Source organism: Carassius carassius, chromosome 32, assembly GCF_963082965.1.
Source record: "Carassius carassius chromosome 32, fCarCar2.1, whole genome shotgun sequence".
Classification (NCBI taxonomy): domain Eukaryota; kingdom Metazoa; phylum Chordata; class Actinopteri; order Cypriniformes; family Cyprinidae; genus Carassius; species Carassius carassius.
The window spans coordinates 21,779,373-21,794,042 of NC_081786.1; positions in this window are offsets into that span (position 1 = coordinate 21,779,373).

A 14,670-nucleotide genomic window follows, 5' to 3' on the forward strand; every position below is an offset into this window, starting at 1 on the left:
TTTTCTTTCACTGTTCAATAAATTAGAATTTTTTTTTATTTTTTTTTACAAAGCATGAATTTCTTTAGACCACTGGATTAAATTTTTTTGAAATGGTCGTTCTCACCCTGATATATAGCCGAAGTTTGTTTCAGAAAATAATGACTCCACATTCAACACTAAATTTACTTTGGGTGTTGACAAGCTCTATTAAGTCTGCAAAAAAGGTATTATCTATAGCTAGCTGGCTCTTCTGAACTGTTCAACCAGCATACTGTCTTGTTAATTATGAATGTCTATATAAATATGCAACATTTGTGAACTCTTGTTGAATAAAAGACTGTTTTGGGCTGTTTGCCTCAATAAACAAGACAATGAATTTGTTCTTGTAAATCGTATTTATTTTAGGGTACATTTACACAACAACAGTGTGCTAAAAATTGAAGTTTTACCTTCTTTTTTCATGTAAAGATGACAACAACAATGTCGTAATGATCCGGAAAAACGACTTAAAATGCTGTAGTTTGCCAGGCCAGTAGTTGGCGATGTCACGATGTAAAACAACACTACATGAACACATAATATGTATGGGAATGATAAACCTTTTTCACAAATTTGCGTTTTGTAGGCAGAAACGGTATAAATTTCAAAAACTTGTACTTTTATAACCGGTTTTCAAAATTTAAAGCGCCATTGTTGCATAAATTAATGACCAAAATGAATAAAATGTTTTCCATTTAATTTGAAAATGGTGGCGTGTAAACGTTCCCTTAGTAGCACCTGCTAAGGTATCACTATTTTACTTACATATCCCCAACTTATTCTACACCTTGTGCACTTGTGCAACTATTATATATTTAAGTATTATTTATATATATATATATATATATATATATATATATATATATATATATATATATATATATATATATATATATATATTTAACTCGTATATTTAAAGTGCCCCTATTATGCCATTTAAAATATTGCATTTAATGCAGTGTGAAATGTAGCTGTATGTGAATATAAACGGTCTGCAAAGTTGTAAAGGTCGAAAGTGTACAATAAAAAAAAAAGGTAATGCCCCCCCAAACAATTGACTCTGGACAGCCTTTCAATCATTTGAAATGCACTTCCATGACAGCTACATATTATGGGCTATAACACATTTGCATAATGCACGCTTATGTTCTACGTTGGGTGGTCACAAACAGCTCAGCCTGACCTACAAACACTGCCAGATCACAATGGACTGGTCCATCTGACCAATCGGAGCAGAGTAGACTCTAAGAAAGGAAGGGTTTAGAGAGACTAAATCTTAGAATGATTCAAACAACATGTCTGTGAATCGTTGGAAAATTAGGTGATATTAAATGCATATTTTGAAACCAAAGCATTTTTGACCTTGCTTGCATGTAAAACTATTGTAGGAGACTCCCAAAACAACATTAGGAACCTTAAAAGTGGCATAATAGGGGCACTTTAAATGATTAAATCTAGAAATAGGTGATCTGCAGATCAAGTGGGCTAATGAAGTCAAAGAGGTTGACAGGTCGTGATTTTTAGGTTATAAAGATCGTATGATGTGATTCCTTAACAATCCTGTTTGGGAGACAGCACTCTGTAGTACGACATTAATTATGGCGAACCAGCATAGAGAAGATGTAGAGCTGAGATAAATTACTCTGGATCTTCATCTTACAGCTTGACTGCTCAGTCTGCTAAACAACCAACCTCAGATGGAGTAAATTTTTTGAAGATGCTTTGTAATTTGCATGGCGTCCTTTGGCATGCTAAGTGTCTAACCCTGGATGGCTGGCACCCTTGGAAAAAGCTGACAAAGCCAAGAGATGGGCTGGTTTCTTATGTGGGTGAAGAAAAATGCAGACAACATAAAATGGTTTAAACTGTGGGGAGGATATACATTACCTGTTACCATTTAACTTTGAAGTTATTTCACTGGATCCTAAAAGTATGTACATTTCAAACTCTTCAACCCAATATCTTACTTAAGTAATTAAGCGTCAATGACATTTTTAATGACCACAACAAAAATGTTGTAATTTTCCTCTTTTCGTTTAAAACTTCCAGAATTACTTTCTATGAAATACTCAAAATAAAAGTCAGTAGGGTCCAGCATTATTTTGTACCTTGCTAACTTGCATTATATGGACAAAATATTTTGAAACATTCTTCAAAATCTCTTCCTTTGTGTTCCATGACATGGTTAATAATTACAACTTTAGGTGAACTATTGCTTTGTGAGTAAAACTAAAACTAGGTATAAAAGGATACAGCAGGGGTGTGACATAATGTAATCTGTAAACTATGTCTCTTAACACTCATCCCACAGGATTTACATGGCTAAAACAAACCCAGAAGTTCCTCCACCTAGAAAAGTAGTTCCACCTTTAGCTTCATTAACAAATGTCTTATTTACGAACAATTCATAAACATGCTTTAAACAAATACAAGTTTCACATTTCTGCTTCTAAATGCTTTGGCTTACTGACCTGCTTTGACTGCTGCAAAGTACTGTATGACAAATGTGTTTTCCATTCGTTTTTACAAACTGAAGGATGAGTCAAAATTCTTTAGTAATCAACCACCTCCCACAAATTCTGGCCACAGAGTAACCAAAAATATTCCTTGTGTCTGCAACTCAGCATGATCTAATTAGGTTATCCTGCTTTCTCTAAGATAATCTACAAATAATTTGAACTTACAAAATGTGCATGTGAAGCTAAGTGGGATGTTCAGATTCTGCATGCAGATGTCATGGCCAGTGCAGCCCTATTTTTACCCTTAACTCACGGTTTCGTCTAAGTCGACTTTGCTTCATGTCACCCATACATTTACCCTTAAAAAAGAAGGTTACTTAAAGAGAACCAAGTAATAACTGGGTACAACAGTACATTTACTAGTATTGAATTTGACAAGAGCTGTCATATGCAACTTCATGCATCAAAATAATTTTGGCATTTCAAGTAACAGTACTTATATAGAAGCTTCGTTCTTTCAGTTTTTGTGTTTTTCCTTCTTAAACTATTGCATAATGTATGGTGCCATTACCCAGGTGAAAAAAGTGCACTTCCATAATGTATTAAGATATCACTCCTTGTACACTTGAGTGTACTAGTGTATAAACGATAGGTTCAAGTGTACTACAAGTGGTAACTAAATAAATTGTTCAAATACAGAGATAGTATGTTAAAAGCACGTTTTAGTTCTTATTCATGCAAAATAGCACAGTTAAGTACACTCAAAGTCCTTTTATGACAAGTCATGTCACTCGGCTGCCATCATTGAAATGCCTCTCATGCATGTAAGAGCACCTCCTATATCTTTGAGTGTGGAAGCATCAAATTCTCCAATGATTTAGTAATTTGTTACCTTGTTTTAAACACACACTGCGCACAATTTACTAAATTGTTACCTCATTTTATGCAGATCGGTTCTGTTCGTTAAATGATTTGTGTATAGCCTGTTTGTTGAATGAATTGTGAATAGGAATTAGTAAAGCGCGATTTTACTAAAATGAGGGAACAAAGTAGTAAGTTGTGGGAACAAATTGTTGATTTATCGACACAATAGTAATATATTTATATCATGTTTGGAGCTCTGTATAATTCCCCTAGTAAAAGAGTTGCAACATAACTGTGGCTACATCCAGATATGCACACTTCCCTACTATATAGCATGCAAAACCAGTATGTGTATAATAGTATGTTCAAACACTGGGCCTAAAGTACCCGGATGACCTACTATTTCCAGAAAGATTCTGAAGTGCACATCAATGGGCGATTTACTAGTTTCCTATGAGAGGATTTGTACATGGCAGTGGATGGACGCAACGGATGCTGGGACAGTAGAGTCACATGACACTGGCCTCATGACAAATGTTTAGTCAAAGTGTCCCACGGACTGTTGAACGTCCGATGCATCTGGCACACTTTACTGGAAAAGCTTCAGGAGTGTCGAAGTCGTTATCTGATTGGTTCTACTAGTTGAATTCTACATGATTTCCGGGATACATGCCTGTAGCGTCATGGAAGAACATAGCCGTCACATTTACAGTGACAGTGAGTGCTTGTCAGGATAAACTAAATGCTGTATTTTCAAATGTATGTGAAATATGTCAAGCTCAAGGCATAGTGTCCAAGAGTTTTACACACTGGTCTGTAATTGTGGGGACATTTCCATGGCCTTAAATATGATGTGGCACAAAATGAAACATGATTGGTTGCTTTACCTGTCAGTCATATGTCCTCTTGGGTGGTCCTTGGTCATTCAAAGTGGCCAAGGTTCTCAGACCTTCTGCCATCAGACTGAAGGTCTGGCTACACAAGACCTAACAAATGTAGCATATTCAGATTACACTTATATAGAACATACTTTTTTAACAGCTGCTAAGTAATTACTAATTCTAAAAAAGTAACCAACTTGGAGAGCATGTAATTTTCCATTCATTGTAATTCTGTAAAAACTATGCCACACATTCCGGCAATGTACTATTACTAGGGTCTGTGGACATGATTGAATTCTCTAGTTTTCTTGCATTACAATTTGTATTCACAGAAGAATTTAAAGCAATTTGCACAAAAAAAACCAAAACAAAAAAACATTGTGAACAAAACCCTAAATGCAGTCATGTCATTTTCCCTCCTTTACATAATAGCAAAATGCTCACAGCTGGTAAAATATTTGGACTAGGAATGTTGTCAGTGGTTCTGAAAAATAGTGATGGTAACAAATTGAAATGTAAGAGGAGGAAAAGATGGGCTTGGATGCACATGACTACATTTAAAACTAATCTTAAGCAAGCTGTTTGTGAATAAAATTTCACCCTGTAAAAATATTTTCCAGCATGCTGCAGACCACTTAGACATTTGAGATGAGGTGCAATGACTGCCAGTAAATCTTTGAAGAACTGATACAAGTTTAGCCTCCTACTTCTATAGTGACACAAAAATGTGTATACATTTAACAAGAGTATCTTTAAAACTCAGAGGCGCCAAGTTTTGCTATAAATTTGCCAGGGTGTTATAAGGCAGGGGTGTCTGATCCTCCTCCTGGAGGGTCACCTTTTAGTAGTATAGCTACAGTGCTTATCTGATCCATCAGATAGTGGTTCTCCAGGAGCAGTAGTTGGACACCCTTTATCTAAGGTATAGCCCATCACCATTTCTATAATATTCTGGTCTCACGATATGGCTCAATAATGTAAGCCTGTCTGAATTTCCCGCTCTTTCTTTCATGTTTTTTTTGAGAGGTGCAACCTTGTTTCATACCAGAAATAACCTGTGGCCTGTAGAACAAAGCGAGATGAACAAACTCAAAGTTGCAGAGTAAGTTTTCAGTTGACAAAACCCGATAAAGCCTACCAGGTTTAGATCAGGTTCACCGGGCTTACTACGCTTGATATAAACGTTCTCTGTCAACTCAGAGCTTGAACCAGAGTTTGTGATTAACTCTGGAGCAAGCGTGCCCCTGAAAGTGTGACATGTGCAGCCAACAGCCAATCACAGGGAACATGTGGAGAGCATCAACAAAACATCATGGATTCATTTCTCATGAGTCAGCTCAATTAAATTTTCTACCGAAGATTAAGAGATGTCATTCTTTAAAATGTAATACATTTTACTGCATTTAGAAGGCAATAATAAACACGTCTTTTGAAGAAAAAGTTTGTAAGCAGAAAGAAATCATATGCAAAGGAATCAACTAAATTTAATTACATATGAAGAATTTGGTTCTAAAATGCGATAAATGCCATGTGAAAAAAAAAATTGAGTTGCCGCAAAAATCTGTATTATATCTGGTCGGTCTTGAAAAGTAAATTTTTAATTTGACAGAGTTATTGGGTCACGTTCTCTTCATTTTTTTCCAAACCACAGCAAACGCCAGTCTCCCTTTTTTGCAGAACACGATATATCTGCAATTACAGCGCACCATTCCACGCACTCTAGACCGTAATGGCAGCACTTTGAATACACCCGGCATCCTAGTTTTCCTCATCTACTGTACTTTGTGATCAACAAACAAGGGCTGCACAATAAATTGCATCTGATTGCCATGCGCATCTCATCAGTAAGGTTCCACGATTAATAGTACCAGTCAATCTCGATCACATGCTTTCAGATGGAAATTATTCAGATGCATTTAATACACAGAGCCGTAGATCACTGACAAGCTATGCTATATGGCGTTCATTTGATGAACTGCGTTCGATTGTGAACGCAATATTGCATAGCTTGTTAGTGTTAGTGTTTTTATTAATGCCATTTATGTTTTTGTTAATACTGCACAATGCACTAGTCAACTAAATGAATGTAACATGGAAAAGATGAATGCACTTTTGGAAGTTGAGTGTAAGGGAAATGTTATTTTGGAATTTCGGTGGTTCTTGTTCATGATGAAATTTTATTTTATTGCTGTAATTAATTTATAGCATTAATAAGATGACCCACTGAATTCATTTTGGAAGCGATGTCTGTATACTGTGTGCCTGTATAAGATTATTATTGACTAAGTTCAGAGGCTGTCATATGTGGATCAACTTACTATGTTGTGCATTTTCATCAGTTTAAATATGAAAAATAACTTTCATATTGATTCAGTGGATTAATTGCATTTTGGGGAATTTTAATTTTTTATAATCTTTGGAAATCAAAACCTGGATTTGAATTTTTTATGTTATTATAACCTAAAGATGCTATGTAAAAGTTTAAAACAGAAAATAGTGTTTTTCATCTTGCCACTTTCTTGGTAAAGAAAACACATTTTTTACTCCAATGAATCAAAATGGATTTATTGTGTTTTGGAACCAAATCTTCATATAGTTTCACACAGAGCTCAAAAGAAAGCATAAGTTATAAAACGGATAGTTCCGGTCCTTGATTCTGATTGGTTGATCTGACTTGAAGCTGTTGTAAATGACTCCACAAACATACACCTTAGTTTACGCCTGTGTGTTGCTCGGCAACCACTTTGTCGGAACCACAGCTGTTTCTGAGGAACTACATTGTTTGATGGAAGAATACTGTTTTTATTAATATCATTACACTTTATTTGCTCTGTTTTGTTCTGTGTAACCTTACTACATACATGGAATATTCGGATTAAAGAACAAAGCTTTTAGTCGTGCTTAATAATGCCCCTTAGCTGTTATAAATTCACTGTAAACCACAGCTTCTTGGGGCTTATTGATTTATTTAGTCATTTTAAAAGTTGGATATATTAAAGATTAGGGGGGGGTTCATAGTTCAGTGGTGCCTGGGGCAGAAGAGGGGAGGGGGGGGCAAGTTCGGGAGGGAGTTCAGCTTCCTGACAGCCTGGTGGATGAAGCTGTCCTTCAGTCTGCTGGTCCTGGCCTGGAGACTTCGCAGTCTCCTCCCTGATGGCAGCAGACTGAAGAAGCTGTGTGATGGGTGAGTAGGATCATCTGTGATGCAGAGGGCTTTGCGGGTGAGACTGGTTCCATAAATGTCCTGGAGGGAGGGGAGAGAGACACCAATGATCTTCTCAGCTGCTCTCACTATGCATTGCATAGTGTCTTTCGGCAGGACGCGTTGCAGGCGCCATACCACACAGTGATGCAGCTCGTCAGGATGCTCTCGATGGTGCCTCTGTAGAAGGTGTACATGATGGGGGCCGGGGCTCTGGCTCTCCTCAGTTTGCAGAGGAAGTAGAGACGCTGTTGTGATTTCTTGGCCAGTGCTGCGGTGTTTTCAGTCCAGGAGAGGTCCTCTGTGATGTGCACACCCAGGAACTTGTTGCTGCTCATTCTCTCCACAGTCACACCGTTGATGGTCAGAGGAACGTGCTGAGTTTGTGCTCTCCTGAAGTCTATAACAATCTCCTTTGTCTTCTCTTTACTTGGCCAGGCGGCTCACCTCACTCCTGTCTCATCTTTGTTGCTAATGAGACCCACCACAGTCGTGTCATCTGCAAACTTAATAAAGAGGTTGGAGTTGTGTGAAGGTGTGCAGTCATGGGTCAGCAGAGTAAAGAGGAGGGGGCTCAGCACACATCCTTGGGGGGGCCCCAGTGTTCAGTTTGATGGTGCTGGATGTGTTGCTGCCGACCCGTACTGCCTGAGGTCTTCCAGTCAGAAAGTCCAACAGCCAGTTGCACAGCGAAGTGTTGAGCCCCAGCTGAATAAGTTTGTAAATGAGCTGTTGAGGGATGATTGTGTTGAATGCTGAACTGAAGTCTATGAACAGCATTCTGACATATGAGTCCTTTTTGTCCAGATGTGTGAGTGCTGAGTGGAGGGTAGTGGCGATGGCATCATCGGTCGACCGGTTGGACCGATATGCAAACTGGAAGGGGTCCAGGGAGGGGGGGAGGGCAGACTTGATGTGGTGCATGTGGTGCATGTTCAAAGCACATCATGAGGATGGGGGTAAGTGCAACAGGACGGTAGTCATTGAAGCAGGATGGAGATGGGTTCTTCGGAACTGGAATGATGGTTGTAGTTTTGAAGCATGTGGGAACAACAGCCTGACTCAGTGAGATGTTGAAAAGGTCTGTGAAGACATCAGTGAGTTCTGCTGCACAGTCTTTCAGTACACGCCCAGGGATGTTGTCAGGACCCGGAGCTTTGCGTGCATTGATCCTGCTGAAGGATCTCCTCACGCTGTCTGAGGTCAGCGTCATCACCTGGTCGCCGGGAGGAGGTGGAGTCTTCTGTGCAGTGGTGCTGTTTTGTTGCTCAAAGCGAACGAAGAAGGTGTTCAGCTCGTTCAGTGGAGAGATGTTGCTGTCACAGGTCCATGGTGGGGGCTTGTAGTCCGTAATGGTCTGTATCCCCTGCCACAGGTTCCTAGTGTCTCTGCTGTCGCTGAATTGATGAGCTATCCTCCTGGAATGCTGTCTCTTAGTCTCTCTGATACCACGGGACAGGTTGGCCCTAGCTGTTCTCAGGCCCACCTCATCTCCAGCTCTGAAGGCAGCGTTCCGTGTCTTCAGAAGTCTGTAGACCTCCCCTGTCATCCATGGCTTCTGGTTGGCCCGGACAGTGATGGTTTTTGTGACCGTTACATTGTCAATACACTTGTTGATGTAGGCAGTGACAGTCTCTGAGTACTCCTGGAGGTCAGTGGTGTTATTGCATGTGGCAGCCTGCTTAAACATGTCCCAGTCAGTTGTGTTGAAGCAGTCTTGAAGAACCTCTGATGATCCTTCTGGCCACACTGATCTGTTTGTAAACTGGTCTGGCGACTTTAATGAGTGGTCTGTATGCAGGCATTAGCATGACAGTGATGTTGTCTGAGGCTCCGAGGTGGGGGAGGGCGAGGGCTTTGTAAGCTCCTCTCTGTGTGGTGTAAACAAAGTCAAAAATGTTATTACCTTGTGTTGGAAAGTTAATGTGTTGGTGTATTCTTGGAAACACACTCTTTAGGTCAGCATGGTTGAAATCCCCAGCTATGATGAGAAAAGCATTGGGGTGTGCTGTCTGCTGCTCACTGATGTGCTGGTACAGTTCATTTAGTGCGTCGTTCCTGTTGCTGATGATGTTGAACGGGGGAATACACCGAAATGAGCAGTATAGCAGTATATTCCCTCGGCAGATAGAACGGCCGGCACTTAATATTCATAAACTCCACCAGGGGTGAGCAGTGTTTGTTGATCACAACAGTATTGCGGCACCACACGTCATTGATGTAAACACAAAGCCCGCCGCCACGGATTTTTCCTCCCGCGACGAGAGCTCTGTCCGCTCGATAGCAAGGCAGCTGGTTGAGCTGAATAGCGCAGTCTGGAACGCTGTTGCTGAGCCATGTTTCTGTGAACACAAAAACACAACAGTTACTTACAGTCCTCTGAGTTGAGCGTAGTAATCGAATGTAGTCCAGTTTATTGTCCAACGAGCGTACGTTAGCAAGTACGATGGTGGGGATAGATGGCTTGTGTGGGTTAGCCGTTAGCCTAGCCCGGATACCTCCGCGTTTACCCCTCTTCTGCTTCCTCTCACACCGCTTGTGGCGTCTCAGCTGTGGGCGAGATGCAGTAGTGGGGGTTGGTGATGGTGAAGGCCTCCTTAGCAGACCGAGATCCCGCAGCTGTTCTGTGTGCGCGGAGTTTAACTGTAAAAATGCGGTTCTGCCGACATTCCTCTCATTCCGACATTTTTCCTCAACACTGGATACATGTAAGCTGGATAGATGTCTAGGCTCTAGTAAATTCTGGGAACAAGATTATAATATCTTTGGTTTGTTTGTAAGGGTATTCATATCTCAGATCGAAGAGTGTGTTCAGTACCAGTGTGTCCACAATTTAGGTATCCCACATATGCATTTCCCAGCAATGGTCCAAGGGCAACAAAGGGATTAGAGAACTGCCAGTTTGGAAAGCAAGAGCTTTGGAAAGAGCGCCAGGCTCCAGGCCACAGAGACAGGAGACTGCCTTCTACTGTGGAGGTGAAGGGAAAAAGCTACCGCAAGCAAAACAAATACACAAGACGGTGCAAATAAATACCTTGGGAGAGAATACCGTTCCTGCTGTCCCCGGCAGAAACCTGGACATCCCGGAATAAAACAACTTAGCATACTATCACTTTACAGTAAATCTATAAGTAGGTTTGATGTATTTTCAGCAAGTTTGTTTTTTGTGCCAAGATGACTTCCCATTGTGCAGTAGAGCTTTAAAAATTGACATTTTTCATTTCAGTTATCTTCTTGTGACATCAGGAAGGAGTCTGGTCAAATAAACCCCATATTAGAAAATGAGAGGAATTTGGAGTTAAAGCTTGCACACCAAGCTCATGGAAAGACTGTCAGTTATAGGGTACAGCTTGTGCTTCCAGGCAGTGTCTGTTCTCATTTCGTTTAATGGAAACTTTAGCAAATATTTAAGTTTCTTAATTTCAACATATGCTGCCTTGATCTCCCATAATTCTTTGTGATAGATTCTTTCAATCTTTTGCAACTCAAACAGCACCAGGGTGCCCTTAAAATTAAAATTACAGTTTTTTTTTTTTACTTCTATTAAGTGTGAATCTTAGTGCAACAATATTCAGTAAGGTAATAAAAGTTGGGTGGAAAGGGCAAGTTTGATAAAAAAATTCCATCCAATTAGGGCTGGGATAAACGATTATTTTTTAAACGATTAATCTAGCGATAAATACTTGTTTAGAGCAATTGAAAGAATACAGTAACCAATGTAAACTTGAAGGCTTTAAGCTAATACAGAGAGTGCTTTTCCAAAAAAAAAAAAAAAAAAAGGCTTTGACAGCCGCCAAAAAAAAGATCAATGCAGAAAAACCCCTGGATTGGTTATATAACGTTGGACAGAATGTTGATCCGGCCATCGCGTATATTCAGCGCACATAAGGTAAACGTTTTTTAGAGAAATAAAAACAGCATATTTTGCGTCGACGTATTTTTTGCGTCGACGTCATCGATGACCTCGACGCGTTGTCCCAGTCCTACATCCAATGCAAATTCAACTGGGTAAAAACACATTGTGAAAACATTTTGGGAATAAAGTAGCATTTTCATCTTTTGTGTTCAAAGGAACAAAAACATTACTTCTGAGAAAACTAATGTAAAACAGGAACAGAAATGTAAGTTGTAGCCATTGGAACCACTGTGGCTCTCTCTCTACATATATATGTAATAAACTACTTGCAAATTAAAATGTGCAGACAAAACACTGTGACAAACTTAATGTTATTTAGCAACTGGCAATTAGATTCTAAAGCAGATTCTTTTTATAGAGCGTTTATGAACATGCAGGAATATATATTTGATTATTTAACCAAATTAAAACAAACACACACACATATATATATATATATATATATATATATATATATATATATATATATATATATATATACAACCCGAATTCCGGAAAAGTTGGGACGTTTTTTAAATTTTAATAAAATGAAAACTAAAAGACTTTCAAATCACATGAGCCAATATTTTGTTCACAATAGAACATAGATAACATAGCAAATGTTTAATCTGAGAAAGTTTACAATTTTATGCACAAAATGAGCTCATTTTTAATTTTGATTTCTGCTACAGGTCTCAAAATAGTTGGGACGGGGCATGTTTACCATGGTGTAGCATCTTTTCAAAACAGTTTGAAGACGTCTGGGCATTGAGGCTATGAGTTGCTGGAGTTTTGCTGTTGGAATTTGGTCCCATTCTTGCCTTATATAGATTTCCAGCTGCTGAAGAGTTCGTGGTCGTCTTTGACGTATTTTTCGTTTAATGATGCGCCAAATGTTCTCTATAGGTGAAAGATCTGGACTGCAGGCAGGCCAGGTTAGCACCCGGACTCTTCTACGACGAAGCCATGCTGTTGTTATAGCTGCAGTATGTGGTTTTGCATTGTCCTGCTGAAATAAACAAGGCCTTCCCTGAAATAGACGTTGTTTGGAGGGAAGCATATGTTGCTCTAAAACCTTTATATGCCTTTCAGCATTCACAGAGCCTTCCAAAACATGCAAGCTGCCCATACCGTATGCACTTATGCACCCCCATACCATCAGAGATGCTGGCTTTTGAACTGAACGCTGATAACATGCTGGAAGGTCTCCCTCCTCTTTAGCCCGGAGGACACGGCGTCCGTGATTTCCAACAAGAATGTCAAATTTGGACTCGTCTGACCATAAAACACTATTCCACTTTGAAATAGTCCATTTTAAATGAGCCTTGGCCCACAGGACACGACGGCGCTTCTGGACCATGTTCACATATGGCTTCCTTTTTGCATGATAGAGCTTTAGTTGGCATCTGCTGATGGCACGGCGGATTGTGTTTACCGACAGTGGTTTCTGAAAGTATTCCTGGGATCATTTAGTAATGTCATTGACACAATCATGCCGATGAGTGATGCAGTGTCGTCTGAGAGCCCGAAGACCACGGGCATCCAATAAAGGTCTCCGGCCTTGTCCCTTACGCACAGAGATTTCTCCAGTTTCTCTGAATCTTTTGATGATGTTATGCACTGTAGATGATGAGATTTGCAAAGCCTTTGCAATTTGACGTTGAGGAACATTGTTTTTAAAGTTTTCCACAATTGTTTTACGCAGTCTTTCACAGATTGGAGAGCCTCTGCCCATCTTTACTTCTGGGAGACTCTGCTTCTCTAAGACAAAGCTTTTATAGCTAATCATGTTACAGACCTGATATCAATTAACTTAATTAATCACTAGATGTTCTCCCAGCTGAATCTTTTCAAAACTGCTTGCTTTTTTAGCCATTTGTTGCCCCCGTGCCAACTTTTTTGAGACCTGTAGCAGGCATTAAATTTTAAATGAGCTAATTAAGTGGATAAAAGTGTAAAATTTCTCAGTTTAAACATTTGCTACGTTATCTATGTTCTTTTGTGAATAAAATATTGGCTCATGTGATTTGAAATTCCTTTAGTTTTCATTTTATTAAAATTTAAAAAACGTCCCAACTTTTCCGGAATTCGGGTTGTATATATATATATATATATATATATATATATATATATATATATATATATATATATATATTTACAGTACAGACCAAAAGTTTGGACACACCTTCTCATTCAAAGAGTATTCTTTATTTTCATGACTATGAAAATTGTAGATTCACACTGATGGCATCAAAACTATGAATTAACACATGTGGAATTACATACATAACTGAAAATATGTCATATTCGAGGTTCTTCAAAGTAGCCACCTTTTGCTTTGATTACTGCTTTGCACACTCTTGGCATTCTCTTGATGAGCTTCAAGAGGTAGTCACCTGAAATGGTCTTCCAACAGTCTTGAAGGAGTTCCCCGAGAGATGCTTAGCACTTGTTGGCCCTTTTGCCTTCTGTCTGCGGTCCAGCTCACCCCTAAACCATCTCGATTGGGTTCAGGTCCGGTGACTGTGGAGGCCAGGTCATCTGGCGCAGCACCCCATCACTCTCCTTCTTGGTCAAATAGCCCTTGATGCCCTTAGTGTGACTCTACAATTTTCATAGTCATGAAAATAAAGAAAACTCTTTGAATGAGAAGGTGTGTCCAAACTTTTGGTCTGTACTGTATATATATATATATATATATATATATTAGGGGTGTAACGATACGCGTATTCGTATTGAACCGTTCGGTACGAGGCTTTCGGTTCGGTACGCGGTACGCATTATGGACCGAACGGTTCGTTGGACTAATTAAGTATATTTGGAAAATAAAAAAAATTGTGAAATATAATGATATGCTTTCAACAAGGTAGCCCAATAACCCATACGACGTAACAGGCAACGCCCCTGACACCCCCGAAGAAGAAGAAAAACACCAACTTATATGTTTATGTTAGGCTACTCAGTCAGGCGCTCGCTCACTCAGTAATACACGCTGAAGGCTCGTTGCAAAATGGCCAATGCGTTTAACAGACCAGAAATAGAAGATCCTCCAATAACCAACAGGTCTGGTGTTTGGGTGCACTTTGGATTCCCTGTAAGCTATAATGGTGATGGCAAGAGAGTGGTGGATAAAAAACAACGATATGTCGCATCTAGGGTAGCTACACCAGCGGGAATACAAAAAAAAAAAAAACACCAGCGGGAATACTTGAAACATGTCAACTCATTTACGCCGACATCACCTTAGTGTGTCAGTATCTGGGAAAAGATGAAAAAAAGAGAAACATACATGCAACAAACTATCCCCGCAGCATTTAGACAGACATTTCCAACGGATTCAAACAGGGC